The sequence below is a fragment of the Mesoplodon densirostris genome, chromosome 7, assembly GCF_025265405.1.
Source record: "Mesoplodon densirostris isolate mMesDen1 chromosome 7, mMesDen1 primary haplotype, whole genome shotgun sequence".
Taxonomy (NCBI): Eukaryota; Metazoa; Chordata; class Mammalia; order Artiodactyla; family Ziphiidae; genus Mesoplodon; species Mesoplodon densirostris.
In genome coordinates, this window is record NC_082667.1 from 42,403,212 (window position 1) to 42,419,971 (window position 16,760).

General features: G+C 38.6%; 1 pseudogene; it reads right to left on the reverse strand.

Moving 5' to 3' along the window:
- Positions 1-4,994: 4,994 nt before the first annotated feature.
- On the reverse strand, positions 4,995-5,372 carry LOC132493952 (microtubule-associated proteins 1A/1B light chain 3B-like; annotated as a pseudogene).
- Positions 5,373-16,760: the final 11,388 nt, after the last annotated feature.

The following is a 16,760-nucleotide window of genomic DNA, read 5'->3' on the forward strand; positions in this document are numbered from 1 at the left end:
TGGGATCCTCCCAGACCGGGGCACGAACCCGTATCCCCTGCATCGGCAGGCGGACTCTCAACCACTGCGCCACCAGGGAGGCCCTCCAAAGCTATAAATTTTGAGGGTTGGAAAAGGTGATATACTTTCCTTCTAATATTGGATGATCTTTTTTTTTTTTTTTTTTTTTTTTTTTTTTTTTTTTTTTTTTGCTGTACGCGGGCCTCTCACTGCTGTGGCCTCTCCCGTTGCGGAGCACAGGCTCCGGACACACAGGCTCCGCGGCCATGGCTCGCGGGCCCAGCCGCTCCGCGGCATGTGGGATCTTCCGGGATCGGGGCACGAACCCGTGTCCCCTGCATCGGCAGGCGGACTCCCAACCACTGCGCCACCATGGAAGCCCTGGATGATCTTTTTGATGCCTGATTTTAATGTTTTAATTGGGTAAATAGGCAAAAACCATTTATTTGGTATACAAGTAGAATTCATGATAACTTAAACACTATATGGTATTACTCATTGTGTGTCCTGTATCAATGGTACTTAAAATATTCTGACTTAATTTAAGATTTTTCCTTCTCAAATGATATGCCTGCAATTTGTCTTCTGGCTACTAAATACCAATTTCAGTTGAGATTTCTCATTTTTAGAATTCCTATGAATTAGTTATCATTCTCCTAATAAATTATTAGAAAGTAAAATAATGGTTCAGAAATATAAAAACAAATCTAAAGTATCTATATAAATTCTCTAGTTTAGCATTTCCCTGAATTACACAGGATGAGATTTTTGCTGCAGGCTATGAAGGAAAAACTGATTTGGGAATTGCCATTCCACTGTGAAGAACTAGCACATTAGGCAAAATCCATGAAACAGTTATGTTTAGACATTGGACCAGAAAGAGGCTATGTAGGCTGTGACCACTGAGAGAAGGGAACACCTGAGGTGTGCACTGTGATTACTTTGGCTTTCTGCCTAGAGGCAATTTACAGGCTACTGTGTAGCAAGGGAGAATTCAGGTAGAACATTGCATCTTCCTGACTTGTGAAATAAAAATTTACTGGATGGACTTAATAGAAGATTAGATTCTACTGAAGAAAAGATTGCTGAACCGGAAAGCATTGTAATAGAAAACCTACAAAGTGCAGCATAGAGAGAAAAAAGAATGAAAAAATTTTAAGAGCACTTCAGTAACCTGGTGGACAATAGCAAGGAATTTACCTTTGCCAATATGTAATTGAAATCTAAGGAGAAGGGGAACAGTAAAAATTTTAGAAAAAATAGTTTAAAAATTTCCATATTTGAAGAGAACTTTTACAGTATTTTATACACAAATCCATGAATTTCAATGAATTCCAAGCAGAGTATACTCCAGAAAACCAAACAAAGACAAATTATATAGAGGAGAAAAAAAGATAAAAATGTCCTCAGATTTTACCCAAAATCAGGGAAGTCAGAAAACAATAGAAAGACATATTGAAAATGATTAAAGAAAAAAAATTCAACCTAGAAACCTATATCCAGTGAAACTGTATTTCAAAAATGAAGGCAAAATGAAAACTTTTTCAGATAACCAAGCCTGAGAGAATCTATTGCTGGCAGATCTGCATTATAAAAAATATTAAAGGAAGTTCTTCAGACCAATGTAAAACAATATCAGATGGAAGAGTAGATCTATAGAAAAAAAAAGAAATAGAAACAGTAAGTATTAGGGATTTTTCTTTTTATTTCTTTAAAAAATAATTCACTGTTTAATGCAAATATAGTAATATATCATAGGGTTTATGACAAAAGTAGAACTAAATTATGTGTCAAGAATAACACAAAGAACAGGAGGGGGGAAAATGAACATTTTTATATTATATGTGAAGTGGCAGAATATTTGATAAATTTAGGGTATAAACTCTAGAACTCCTGCTTTAAAAAAAGGGATGTATGGCTAATAAACTAATAGTACAGATGAAATGTAATTTAAAAATACACTTAATCCAAAAGAAGACAGAAAATAGATAATAATAGATGCAATAACAGAAAGCAAATAACAGTATTATAAATTGAAATCAACCATATTGATAATTACCTTAACTATATATTGTATAGTTAAGCACTTTTAAATGTAACACTTTTAAATGTAACATTTATTATTAATGTTATTAAATGTTATATAATGTTATATAAATGTTATTAAATGTAACATTTAAGGCAGAGATTATCAGACTGGATAAAAAAATACCCATCCAATTAAATATGAATCTGCATATAAAAGTAAATTAATGAAAAGCAAACAGGAATCAAAAGAAAGTAGGGGGCCTCCCTGGTGGCGCAAGTGGTTGAGAGTCCGCCTGCCGATGCAGGGGATACGGGTTCGTGCCCCGGTCTGGGAGGATCCCATATGCCGCGGAGCGGCTGGGCCCGTGAGCCATGGCCGCTGGGCCTGCGCGTCCGGAGCCTGCGCGTCCGGAGCCTGTGCTCCGCAACGGGGGAGGCCACAACAGTGAGAGGCCCGCATACCGCAAAAAAAAAAAAAAAAAAAAAAAAAAGAAAGTAGGAATAGCTATATTAGTATCAGGCCAAGTGTTCTCCAAAATAGAGAATATTACTTATGATAACAAGGGAACTTTGCTAACGATTAAGAGGTTAAATCATTATGAAGAACTAACAAGTTTCAATAAAAGGAGATGTTGTAAGTATTTGGAAAAGGAAACAATGGTTATTATTAGACTTATGGGTTCACCAATAATAAATCATCCATGGTAGAATCATTTCCTTCTTTGGTGAGTTAAGTACATACTGTACATGTTTAAATTTCAACATGATGTTGGAGTCCCCTATAACAGTGGTCCCAAACTGTTTTGCCAACAGGGACTAGTTTCGTGGAAAACAATTTTTCCACACACCGGGGTGGGGGAATGGTTTTGGGGTGATTCAAGTGCATTACATTTATTGTGCACTTTATTTCTATTATTATTACATTGTAATATATAAATAAATAATTATACAACTCACTGTAATGCTGACAGGAGATGAAGCTCAGGTGGTAATGCGAGCGATGGGGAGTGGCTGTAAATACAGATGAAGCTTCGCTCACTAGCCTGCTGCTCACCTCCTGCTGTGCAGCCCGGTGGTTGGATACCCCAGCCTATGACAGCTTTGAATAAGTGAATAGGTGGAACAGTTAGAGGATGCTTTAGTATAAATAGAGTAATTCATAGGATGTCCAAGGGCTAGATTCAGAGGGTCAATGTTTATTTGAATAGTGATATTTCTAGAGACATAGGACCCTTCATTTGACCTTGTGTGTGCGTGTGTAGTTTATGCTTGTTTTTTTTACACTTCAAACAATGTCATGTTGTTTTTTTAGACAAGTTCTTACATTTTTGGAAAACATTTTAAACAAGGACATGTGATTCAAATATGATATTTTATTTTATTTTTTATTTTTTTAATAAATTTATTTATTTATTAATTTATTTATGGCTGCATTGGGTCTTCATTGCTACACGTGGTCTTTCTCTAGTTGCGGCAAGCAGGGGCTACTCTTTGTTGTGGTGCGTGGGCTTCTCATTGTGGTGGCTTCTCTTGTTGCAGAGCACAGTCTCTAGGTGCACTGGCTCAGTAGTTGTGGCTCATGGGCTCTAGAGTGCAGGCTCAGCAGTGGCTCACGGGCTTCATTGCTCTGTGGCATGTGGGATCTCGCTGGACCAGGGCTCAAACCTGTGTCCCCTTCATTAGCAGGTGGATTTTTAATTACTGTGCCACCAGGGAGGTCCTTGATATTTTAAATAATGTCATGCTGACCAGAATTTTATATGGTTCAAAGTTGAGAAGGGTAGTTAAAATATTTGATTCTTGAAGTGTTATCCATAAGGAATTCAAGTGACTCTGAAATAATAGATGGACATTTGAAAGAAATAAAAGTAAATAGGTAAAGGTAAATTTATGCCACTGGTTTCACAATAAAAATAATTGTAATAGTGAAATATGACATAAAAGTGCTTAAGGATTTTAAGGTGATTCTAAATGAAATATAGATTAACGATTGGCATGCCTTGCCAAAATACCAACATTTATAATGGTTATAGTTTATTGAATATCTATTATATGCCAAGCATTATTAGGGACTTTGCATACATTTGCCTGTAAAGTTTATGTACACCATTAATTTTAAGGTTAATTTTTGCCATATTATAAATTGAAATTTTAAGCTCAGGGAGATGAAATAATTTGCTCACACAGCTAATAAGAGTAGGGACTAAGATGAATGATCCCAGATCCTTTTTTCCACAAGGTTCTTACTCTTTTTCTCTTTCTGCCTCATTAGTGTGATTGTAGGGTTCATTAAGGTGGAAAAAATAATTAAAATAACGGATGTAATAAGCACAGTTTAATCTAAACTGAGTTCCATTTTGAGTTTTCCCTTTGATTGAGAACACCACAATTTAAGAGGAAAGCTGGAGTACTTATAGAGTACAGGTAATCAGATGGAGAAGAGATTTGAATTTATTTTATATGAGGAACAGTCCAAAGAACTAAGAGTTTTTGACCTGGAAAGCAGAGCCCATAGTAGCTCAATATTGGGAGGACTGTTATTTGAAAAAGATGTTTACATTTTTTCTCTGTGACTCTACAGAGTGGAACTAGGACTAGTAAATTAAAGAGTCATGAAGCCAGCCTGGCATAACATAAGTTAGAATTTTCCAGCGGAGCTGTCAGCAAGTATACTGAAATCTCTGTGTGGTGGTGAGCTGACTCGCACTGGAGGTATTCAAGTAGACGGTAGCTGATCACTTAGTTGGAAATCAGTGTAGAATCACTGGTAGTTTCAGCAGACTTTTAAAATTCCTTTCAATTCTTGGAGTCTTTAATGTTATAGAAACTGCAATATATTTAAGGGGTGGTTGTTAGCATACATTTCTTTTCTTTCTTTTTTTTTTCAGTTGGTAACATCCCTTTTTTATTCCTTGGTAAGGGTTTAAAAAATTCAAGAAGAGACACATTTTTTTTTTTTTTTAGTCTTACACAGGAAATTTCCTTCCAAAAGTCTCCTGAGAGGCATATACCATACACAGGAATCCATCTTCATCCTTCTCACTTTCATACACTTCACAAATCAGTGTGGACACACTCACCATGCTATGTCCATTCACTAACAGGAAGAAGGCTTGATTAACGTTGAGCTGTAAGCGCCTTCTAATTATCTTGATGAGCTCACTCACGTTGACATGATCAGGCACCAAGAACTTTGCTTTATCCAGGACCGGAAGCTGCTTCTCACCTTTGTATCGTTCTATTATTACCGGGATTTTGGTAGGATGCTTCTCTCAGGTAAGTAGGCCATCTTCTACTCTTTGTTCGAAGGTTCGGTGCTGTTTGAAGGTTTTCTCCGACGGCATGGCAGGGCAGGCTAGGCGGGGGCAGTGAGGTTGAGGGTCCCGGAGGCTCCAGGTGGTGGCTGCTACAGCCAGCACACATTTCTTAAAAGGTAATTTTATTGAATACTTTCATTATGAAACCAGATTCAAACAGAAACAAGCAACAACACACCTACAAGTTAAAGCAGGCAAGTACTCGTTTGTAAGGAGAGAACAAGATTTATGTATAATTCCATCCACTGTTTTAAACATTTGCCAAACAATAATTATTTACTTTTGGACAAAGATCCCTGGTGTGTATTTTCGACATTCTTTAAGGGAGCTGACTACTAAATGTTTTCATCTCCATCTACATCATGTCTTAAGTCTTGGCAAAGGAAGAAGCCAGGGGAACCTTTACTCTATAGAAGGTGAATGTTCTTGGCTGTGATGGCGGTAACTCTGCAGTTACATGGGGCTCATTCTTTCCATCTCATACATTGAAAAGACCTCCCAGGAAGAGCTGTCAAGACATCCGTGGTCCACGGGGCCTCCTCAAGCTACACTAGGAGGCTTTGTGGACAGCATGCTGGGCCTTCATGCAGCACTTGCAAAAGATAAGGCATATTCTATCATCCCCCCTCTCATTCCCCCAAAAACTTCCTTTGCCAGTTTTCTTTACTGATCTATACTTAATAATAAATAATGGCCATCTGAGTAAAAGTGTCCTGAAAGTCCCTTTTTGTATTTTATAACCTTAATACTCAAAGTGTGGTCTCTGGACCAGCATCAACATCACCAGGAATTTGTTAGAAATGCAGGTTCTTGTGCCTCACAACAGACCTACTCAACCAGAATCCACATTTTAATAAAATTCCCAAGTGATTTACATACACATTAAAATTTGAGAAGCACTCTTAGACTACTTGCTCATTATCTTACACATTTTATAAGCATACTATATGGCTTAGTACTTTCTCACATTGTTCTAATATCACTTTGTATCTCTTAGTTTCAGGACGGTAAGATTTCTGGAACTATTGCCTAAACTCAAATCTTCAACTAATTCTTTACTCTCGATCCTCATAACCCAATTGCCCACCAATTATATAACTTTAAATCCTTCCTTCTTATTGCCCCCCTGCAACCTGCTACAACAGACCTGGATAAACCTCCATCATCTCCATCTGGACTGTAATTATATCCTCTTGCTAGATTTTTTCTGCTTTCATTCGTTCTCCAAACTGTGGGCAAAGGTAATTTTTATTGAAATGTATTCTTGCTCCAGGGCAATGTCCTAACTTATTAGTTTGCATTCAAATTCTTCTCTAATTGGTCTTCAGTAACCTTTTAACTTCTGCTATTGACACATTTCTATCAAACATGTTAATTCTAACTATAAGCTACTACTGGCCATTTGTGCATTTCCATTTTCCTGAAAGCCCATCCTCACATTTCTTCCCAGACTTATCATGAAAATAAAGCCCTCTACAGTTTTCTGAGGAAGAATGAATAGCTTCTTCCTTTGGTAACATCACACAGTTTACATGCCTGTGTCATGTTCCAGTTTTATTCATTTTCTTATCTTCATACACTGTTAGATTATGATGCTTGTATGGCAGGGATAAGGGAGGCATTTAGTGCATGGCTTAAAAAAACTAAGTTCTAGAGTGAAAAACTATGTCAAATTCATTCCCTCCTTACTACCATGTAACCCTAGGTCAATTAACCCTCTAAGCCTCAGTTTCCTTATCTATAATATGGGGTAATTACACCTATATACATGGATTTTGTGAGGATTAAAATAAAATGTGAAGGTTTAGTTCATATGATGTTTAGTTCATAATAATAATTCAGTTTTGTTCTAGAAGGACACAGTATATTGGGTGGTAATCAAGGCAGGGGCAGTGACGTACCATGGAAAGTGATATGAATGCAAATTTTGGAATTAGAAGACAAGGGTGAGGCTTCACCATAGGGGAAATTAAAAAGCCCAATAACTAGAACTAAGATGTAGGACTAGAGGATTCACAGTGACTGGTCTTGATGCTGAGTTCCCTGGACTGGAGCTTCTGTGGATTGACTCTAGTGGCCCCAAGAAGGTGGGCACAGGTGATGCAGAGATAGAGAACAAATTGTGTCCCTATGACGTGACCTGTAGTCACCTGTATAAAGTGTGAGGTCATGCTTTCCATTTTGTTTCTGCTGTCCTTCCTGATGACACCCAGCATTTTGTGGGTCTTGGCACGTGAGATTCTTCCTCCCTCCCTGCCTTCCTTCCTTCCTTCCTCTCTTCCTCCTTTCTCTCCCTCCCTCACTCTCTTTCTTCTTTCTTCTTTTCTGGTCTTCATTCTCTCAGCTGAAAATGTCAGAAAGATCTAGCAGAGTCAGTTTAGTGACAGTGAATATTTGTTCCATATACACTCAGTTAAAACCAACAGACAGCACACACAGATGGAGACAATTGTCTGTCATTATCAGCACTGACAGATTTGAACTAATATCCTAGACTGGAAAGTGACCTGCCACTTTCTATGAGTCATATACAGTGATTCTGATTGAAGAAGACAGTACAAAATTAGAGACATAGTCCATATAATAATAAAAAAAAATCTTGAATCTTAATTTCTAACATGTATCCTAAAAAAGGCTTCATTCTTGGAGTACTGACTTATCATCCAACAAATTCTTATTCACTTTAAAGGGAAGTAGGAAGTGAGAAAGACGTGCCTTTCCTAGGTTGTACCCTGGGTACCTAGGGCTCAGACAGACTTCAGGATTTTAGGGTGGGAGAGCACAGATCTGTAGACTTAGACTTCTGATCTATTTGGAGCCCAGTCACAGACTGAGCCCAGTAGCAGGGTAGTCATAGCCATGTACCAGGGTGTTTTCATAAGTGTGCTGCCACATTTTAATTAATACACATTAATTTTTGCTACAACAGAGCCTATATCCTGTTTTATGAAGTTGGGGAATATGGTATAGGATTGAGTACAATCTGCTGCAAGAAAAAAGAGACAGAGTGTGAGGCCAAGCTGATGCCAGAAGAGTGGCTTTGACTGGATCACATGAGAACTTGGCCTTGTGAGTATGAGATGAACACAGTTATGGCAGTGAACAACTTCAATTGTACAGGAACATGGTGCTGATAGGCAGATGACAACATGGATAAATTATGTGATAACTGTGGATATTTTTATGCTACAGAAGTCACTGGGTTGTATTTTTTTTTGGTTTACAGGACTAATATCTTAAGCCTATGTCTCATTCAAGTTTGACCTACAGTTCTAGAATTTAAGTGTGCTGGAAAAGCAAAACAAACACACAAACAAACTGCAACAGTGCTGTTACTGCTTTCTATTCTTTTCTCAAATTTATAAAAAGTATGGGAAAAAGTTTAATTTTTACTGCATAGCTACTATGTGCCAAGTTGTATCAGGAATTTTACCCATCTTGTTTCATTAAATTCTCAAAATGATTAAGGTAGAGATTAACAATTCTATTTTATAGATAAGGAGGCCAAAGTTTCAAGGGGTTGAATAAGATATTTAAGATCACAAAGCAAGTTCTAAGATAAATTTTAAATACAGGTCACTTGGAATGTACACATACACACAAACACACATATATGTATATTTTTTCTATTTGTTTTTATGGCTTTTAGATTACAGGACCCACAATTTCAAGATACTCTGAGACAGACACAGGCCTGGACTCTGTTACTGTCCTCACTACCAACTCTGTGATATTAAACAAATACGCTTAACCCTTCAGGGACTCAGTTTTCTAATCTGTAAAATTAGAGGACTTGGACCATTTGCTTTATGTAACCCTTTCATGAACTAATCTCTGTGTCCACACAAAGTTTATGTATAAGAACTTCCACTTAAAATTCTACTTGGGGACAAAATAATTAGAATAGGTAGAGACTTGACTAGAACTAAGGAAAAACTTCAGGGAGCAGAGTTCATGGCTTAATTGGCTTTGAACTAGCCAGTCTAGTTGGAGTATCGTGGGCTTCATAGTGGATGAGTAGAAATGGGGAAAGGTCAATTAGGAGTAACTACTGCTGAGGCAGTGTTGGATTTGGTAGAGTAGAAAGAGCATTGAATAACAGATACCTAAGTTTGAATCCTGATTTGATCAATTACTAGTTATATAACCTGAGCATAGTTCTGACTCTTAGTTTCCTGCTCTGTACATTGGGAGTGATTGTGGAGCTCTTGTGAGAATGGAATGAGGTCCTGGGAATGAGTCACCTAGCACATGACATAGAACATGGTTGGTACTCCATGAGTGCCAGCTTCCTCCTTTCTCTTCTATATGTGTGACACTGGCACAAACTCTGCACGATAAACACCTGAGCCATGTCAGCATAAAATTCCCCAGGCAATATCTCTGGACCATCAAACAATTCTAGGAAGATCAGAATTGTGGAAAAGAGTCTAGACTGACTCCATTACCACCTCCTGTTCCAGAAGCACCACACCATTCCTTTCCCTGATCTTTCTATTTTCTAACAGTCTCTGAGCAATCCCTTTTGCATTTTTTGAGGAAAGTTTGATGTGTGAGGACATGGAGGCCTGGCCACACACCATGGATATTTGATTTTCCTTCTCCCTCCTTCTCCCACCCTCTTCTCTTGAAGAAGCCTTAATCAGAGCTGTTGCCAGGTGATGAGGTCTCCACATTCTTTCCAACAGCTGCTATTTATGTATGGTGTCTGATGGTGTTTTAATGCCTGGTTCAATATTTACCTGTGAGGACTTTACTTAACTCTCCTTAGTCACAGAATTGAGCTGTCCAGATACTACTACATTGGGGATTGCTATGAAGTATCCCCAAAGCTGACCACTCAGTATTCACTCATCTTTCCAGAAACGTTCTTCCAGGTAGCATAGCAGGCTCTGAAATGAAGTCTGCGGCCATTTTTTCCCTGGACTCTTGGAGCTGTGAACAGTAGGAACATGGTGAATTAATTAAAAGAAGCACATCACAAGTGTGTGGGTAACTGAAAGTTAGAAACAAGGGGATAGAGTGTTTTATTTGCCTCACTATACGCTCTGATGAGTCAAGAGAAGAAGTAAAACAAAACTCTTGACTCAAACTCTTCAGCTGCAATGCCCACTTGAAAAGTCATATTTGTGCAGAACCCTGCAATAAATATGGTGTTTTCAGATCCGTTACTTCATACCAGTAGCTCCATGTGTCAGCACATGGCTGGTGTTATTATTCCCATTTACAGATGGAAATGCAGGCCTAGAGCAGTTGGGTAACTTGTCAAGCCATTTCAAACGCTTTGCAGAATGAAATGGGAAGTAATTAAGCAAAATAATACATATGTAGAAAGAAACACGTACGATCACTTAACAACCAGATTTATGATAGGACTGTTACCATCAACCCATTCTATGGATGAGAAAACATGGCTAACAATTCTGTCTTAATTTGCCCAATTATATCAAATACTTTTCAGAATGATGGAGAGGATGCATTTGTACGGTGTTAAAATAAAATGACTGTGGTAGGAAGTATGTCATGGAGTTGGGGGCACGGACACGGGTTCGGATAAGCCTGTCTTTGAATCTTTGTTCCCCTAGGGAAGTAACTTAACTCTTCTGGTTTTGACCCTAGTTGCTCATCACTCTGTAGCTCAGTTTCCTAATTTTTAAAATGGGCATGAATAATTTCTAATTAGCACTGTTTTAAGAATTGAAGTCAATATGGTGTCTGGTATATCGAGTCTGGGAGAGACTCAAGGCTGGCTCACACAATGGAGATTCGTTCTCAGTGTTTGCAGTTCCAGAAAGGTGCTCACACCATTTCGGTTTGTCTCTATTTTTGGCTGAGCCTCTGGGAATTGAGGAGAGAGAGGAACTGGCTTGAAGCAAACCACCACTGCATGCACAGAATTGTGGCTTGCTGGCCAGGTCTGTGTCCTCTGTAATTACCATGACATCTCAATATGTTTTCATGTCTCAGGTAGTCTTGCTTGTATCACATTTGCATTTGAAAATTACAGCTCCGGAACCATAAATGCTGAAAGGTCTCCAGGTAACTTGATGCCGTTTGGAGCAACGAGCTCACCTTCAAAATGCTGCCAGGAAGATTCACTTTTTACAACACTTTTTATAGGAATTCCTGTGGAGGAGAATACTCAGGAGAAGAATTTGGCCTCGCGGTTTGAAGCACATCTGGTTGTTTGAGTTGTAAAAAGTAGTCCATAACAATGGAGAAAATGAGGTAAATGTGAAATTCGAGCCGGACCAAGTCAGGAGAAACGCAAATTGCAGACAGCTTTGTTTATCTTTCAAAACATCCTGCTGGTTCATAAATTAGATTGAGATTCCTTAAATTAATCAAAATGAAAAACCAGTGGTGTCCCAATGGAGCTATGTTGATATAATTAATTATTTTATTCAGAGGATACTTACCAATTTGTGGATTTTCTGGGACTCTTGCTTTTCCCTCTTACATCCAATTGTTTATGTTTTTGTCAGTTCTCTTTCTGCCTAACGCTGTATTCCGTAATGTGTGGGTAGAGAAGGCAGAAGGGACCCAGGAAATGAACTATTAGTATAATCCAATAGCTTAGTCTCAGCATTAGGTATGCACTTATGAGATATTTACTAGATGAAGGAAATCTGCTACTTATGGGCAGTTCTGAATTAATTAGTTTCTGGGGTTGCCATGAAGTTTGTTAATCCATTTTATTTTCACTCTCTATGTAGGTAACTGATTGAGCCATCAGAAGTCATATTTAGAGGTTTTTCTTTGGGCTCTTTGTATTTTCATGATAGCCCATGGGTTAGAGAAAATATTCAGATTTGGAATTTTGTGAAAATTAAATTGTAACCAAACCAGTAGAGACATCCAATTATCCTAGTCAGAAGAAGCTTCTGGTTGCTCTGAACTCTTAAATAACAGTGCATATTTGTGTGTCTCCCTGTGGCAATTACCATATGTCTTGCATTATACTGCTTTGGATACAGTCCATCTTCCCCACTAGACTGCAGTGCAGGCACCCTGAAGGCATCTCTGTACTCATCTTTGTTGTAATCAGAGCAGTCCAGTAAGACTATCATGTTAGCCACATTGGTAACTTACCATTTTCTAGTGGCCACACTAATTAAAATAAAAACAGAAAAACAGATGAAATTAACTTTAATAATATATTTACTTAAGCCAATACATCCAAATTATTATCATTGTAATATGTAGGTGATATACGAAACTATTAGGGATGTCTCACACTCTCAAAAATTCGAAGTCTTGAATATCTCATATGTATTTTACACTTGTGGTACATTTCAATTCAGGCAAATCAGATTTTAAGTGCTCAATAGCTACATGTGGCTTACTTACTGGCTTGCATACTGGACAGGCCAAATCTAGACCACTTCACTGTGGGAGGTTATACAGTGCTCTGCTAACAGACTGGATCGTGTGGGTTCAAATCCCAGCTCTACTGATTCTCTAAGCCTCAACTTCCTTTCCACGTGTAATAGCAATAATGAGACTACTTGGCACATGGTCTGTATTCAGAAGGCATTTGCTCAATGAATCAAAGTATTTTTCATAGAGCATTGCTTGAGGGTTGAATGAGATAGGGTAAAGCCCTTAGCACAGGGTATGGCACGTGAAATCTCTTCGATAAAAATTAGCAATTATGGTTACTAAGATAGTGTCTAGACACTAAAATCGATTCAGTAGATATATCCCTGCCTCATATCTGTTAGTCAAACTTTTAGCCATTCTTTATACATGTCTCACAGAGGATCCCGGTGAAGCCTTCATCCCTTCTGACCAAATCCATAGGAATTGTTTCTTCTGCTGTTCCCTCACAAAACAGGGTTCATCCTTTTAAAGTTCCTTATCGCATTATAACTTAAGGATTGTTCTGTTTTCATTTTCCTGCAGATTGTAAGATCCCACATGCAGAGGCATTGTCTTTTTATCTAGGGATCCCCTGTGATGCGCCACACATTAATTGGCATATAGTAAGTGCTTAGTGCATTTTTAATATACAATAAGTAAACAAATCCATTTCTTTGTAGCATGAGAGGTTGAGCTCTTTTCCAGAAGGAAGCTTGATTGATTGTTCTTCTGGTCTGAGCTGTTCTTACAAATAAATAAATATGCTGTCAGCCTTGAGTTTCCTCTCAAACATTTATTGAGCTGATAGAGATTTCTTGAGATATTAAACCTCATAACTGGTTTTAATATGACAGTTATGGACCCGAGGAGAGGATAAAGTGTCCATGATTGCTAGGTGATGGAAACTTTGTAAAAAGCCACTGAAACTAATATAGCTGACACGTTTAAACTGAAGATAATATGTTCCTTTTTCATTGTGGGTCACAGCTGTGTAGGGCACTAGCTAGTTCATGAAGGGTGTATAGTTACCCAGGATTTAAACTTACATAAACTCCAAATCTGCAGCTGCCAATCACAGAACATTCCCTGTATTGGTCAGAGTGGAGCTGTCAGCAAGGTCTCCTTTTGCTCCTAGGGTTTGGCCCTTAAGGCCACATCTGTATTGGCCCCAAGAAGATTCTCTTTCTGGGGCTAATGTTATTCCTTTACTTCCATCAGATAATGTGGTGGTGGGGCTGAAGTCCTGATCGCTGGTGTTAGTTCAACCAGTTTTATGTATGGTAAGCTTGTGTGGAAGATATTAACTTTTGCTTGTTCTTGCTGTATGTTAAACCTGCTCTTGACTTTCATGCCCATTTTCCCTGTCCTCCTGTACAGTTAAAGTGGAGGTAAATAGTGCAATCAACAAGTGTTTACTTATTCCACTGATATTGATGTCACTGTGTTAGGCACTGGGGCACAGACATGAATAAGTGGCCTGTTCTCTCCTATGTGACAGGAGAGATGGACAAACCTACAATTGCAAGAGAGTACTGTAAGGGCAGTGGCAGACGTTTGTACAGATCAGTATGGAAGTATAGAGTAAGGACAATTAAGAGTTGCTGTGCATTCGATAAAAGTTAAAACAGAAAAATCATTGGGCTCTATCTCTTCTTGACCAGGTGACCGTAAGTAAGGTGTGATTACACAGCATTCTGAATGCTTCCTTTCATAACATCCTCATAAGCGTAGCCGTAAGTTACATGAAAGTAGAGCCCATATCTGTCTGGCTTACTGCTCCTACCCTTGACATTACTTGACATATGTCAGACACTCAAAAACTATTAGACCAAGTGAAGAAACCAAGGAATATAGAGATTTGATTACATAAAAATTAAAATAAATAAGAAAACCTTTTGTGCCATTACAAATCACTGTAGAAAAAAAATGATTTCAATATGGTAGAATAAAAACCTTTCTACTTTTTTGCTCTACTCGTAAATCACCTGCAAAACAAGAACTAAAGGCAAAGCACAAACACCATCTTCAATGAAACTGTATGACAAATGGAAGAATAGTAAGTTAATGGCACAGAGCAAAATGAAAATTAAATGCCTCCAGACTATGGCATCAATGGGAGACATTCTGATTTAACCCGTTAACTTCAATAAGGCCCTGGAACTGGAAGCACCAAGCATAAGTTATGGATAAAGTGTGTGTGTGTGTGTGTGTGTGTGTGTGTAGTGGGGGAGGGTTACGGAGGGACTTACTGGAAACAGAGGATTTGCTTGAAGTCTTTTTAAGGAGCAATTAGATCCCTAGATGCTGACTGTCTACCCAGAATAAGCTAGCGACTCTGGTAGAATAGAGCCAGAGAGGCTAGAGGGAATGGCAGGTATGGAGAAATGGGGAGCTGAGGCCTAGGACAGCATATAGATGGACTAAGTACAGGCCTTCTTGTTGAGCAGTGCCCAATTCCAGAGCTTAGCAGCCAGGCTGATACTTCTCAAGGAAGAGTTGAGAGGGACCATCCCTGGAAAACTGGCACCACTACAGAGAAAATCCTAGTAGGGACTGACTTTTGTCCACACTCACTGAGCAGAGCAGCTGGCCACCTGATCACTTCTCATTGACAAACACTAGTTGACAGGCCTTGCTTCACCTCCATCCCCAGAACCTCCAGTCAGCAGTTTTGTGTTGCACTCAAAAAAATGTAGACTAGCAAGGGTCATTGGCATTTGAGGAAGCCTCTAACATGACACAAGGAGGTTAAGATAGTAAATAAATAACTAGATATATGGATAGGTAGATAATAAGAGGGAGATTTAGAGTAACAGAAAATGAAGGAAGAATACAATATTTAAAAACAAATAAAATTACCATTAATATCTTTTTTTAAATAAATTTATTTGTTTATTTATTTATTTATTTTTGGCTGTGTTGGGTCTTCGTTGCTCTGCGCGGGCTTTCTCTAGTTGCGGCGAGTGGGGGCTTCTCTTGTTGCGGAGCACTGGCTCTATGCACGTGGGCTTCAGTAGTTGTGGCTGGCAGGCTCTAGAGCACAGGCTCAGTAGTTGTGGTGCACAGGCTTAGTTGCTCTGCGGCATGTGGGATCTTCCTGGGCCAGGGCTCGAACCCAGGTCCCCTGCATTGGCAGGTAGATTCTTAACCACTGCACCACCAGGGAATTTCCAAATTTACCATTAATATCTTTGAAGAGTCCTGAAAATATATTGCATTCATGAAACAAAAAGAGGATACTGCAAAAAAAATAAAAAAATAGACCATTTAGCAAACAAAAAAAGAACTAAAATTTTTAAAAAATTGTTTTAAATTAACATTTTAAATTAAAATGAATGGTCAGTTATTTACTCAACAAACACATATTGAGTGCATATTATGTGCCTGGCATGGGTCTGGGCACTGATGGAATGAAAGGCCTTGCTGTCTGGTAGCTTGCATTCCAGCTGGCAGAGACAGATAATAAGAAAATACATTTACAAATAAAACATAGAGGCTATCAGCTGGACGATAAGTGCATTGGAGAAGTAAGATAGGGTAAGGGAGAAAGCACCAGAAGTGAGGGGTTACTCTTTTACAAAGAGTGGTCAGGGAAGTTCTTACTGCTCAGGCAAAGTTTGTGCAGAGATCTGAAGTAACTCGGTTGAAGAGCCACGAGGATATCTGAGGGGAGAGCATTTCAGGGAGAAGGAAAAGCTACTGCAAAGGCCCTGAGGTGAGACCATGCTTGGATTGCTAGGCAAGGAGACCAAGTGGAGATGGAGGTGATAGCACCTTGGTGACCTCAGAGGTGACACTGGCCAGATCATATAAAGTACACCTATCAGACCCAATGACCCATACTGTAGCAAATGTTTTGTAATGCCTCCTATAACTTTCCTGTAACTAAATTCATCAATAATATGACCTACTTATACACATAATTTCAAAAAAACTTATGTAATTCCCTAATAGTAAAATATGTGAGAAATTTCTAAAAATAGAAATTTTTAGTGTATGATTACATCAGAAGACATAATGAAGTGGTCAGATGCTTCACCTTTAGTCAGAATA